This window comes from Aplysia californica, unplaced genomic scaffold, assembly GCF_000002075.1.
Source record: "Aplysia californica isolate F4 #8 unplaced genomic scaffold, AplCal3.0 scaffold00019, whole genome shotgun sequence".
NCBI classification, from domain to species: domain Eukaryota; kingdom Metazoa; phylum Mollusca; class Gastropoda; order Aplysiida; family Aplysiidae; genus Aplysia; species Aplysia californica.
The window spans coordinates 2,740,832-2,741,569 of NW_004797289.1; positions in this window are offsets into that span (position 1 = coordinate 2,740,832).

Below are 738 nucleotides of genomic sequence, written 5' to 3' on the forward strand. Positions count from 1 at the left end.
TGTATAATAGTAAAGTTCAGCACACTCACACACATTATAAGTATAACTAGTATAAGGGTCGCTTTGGGTTGGGAAATAGTAAGATAGACTGATATAAACAATTTATTGTTTATTTGTGTAAGTAATGAGAAGCACATCGATAGTACTATGGTTATTTAGTGCTGTGAAAAAGTAAGACAGACGGACAAAAAACATCAGACCGAAAGTAAAGAAGAACCTAACAGTAGGGCACTCCAACCACCCATAGATAAGACAAAGGAATGGTAAAGAATTATATAGAGTTGACAAGCTGGCCATGAAAAAAAAAATCCTGCATTTCTGACTGTGGAACACATGCGAAGGGACTGAAGTCTTATTATAGACGCTATTATTGTTCATTGTTTCAGGATGCAAGAACATCCCTGCATTCTGGACATGTCCACTGATGCTCCTTTGCTCTCTCCAAAATGTCGCCGGGGGTCTTTCCACAGAGGTCTTGTTGTTTGTTTGTTTAGTATTGGGTTTTACGGCGCTCGCAACTGCATAAGGTCATATGAGCGCGCGAAACACAAGTTAGTTTTGTTCACAACAGTTTACTGTACGGCTGGCTCGGGTCAATAGTTAGATCTTAAAATGTTAAAATGTTTAAAAATCAGTGTAAATATGTATATATTTTCGATCTAAAACAATTCTCCCAGATAACATAAAAACCACAAATAGTTCAATTTTCACTCTATAATTTGCCATACAGGCCAATGG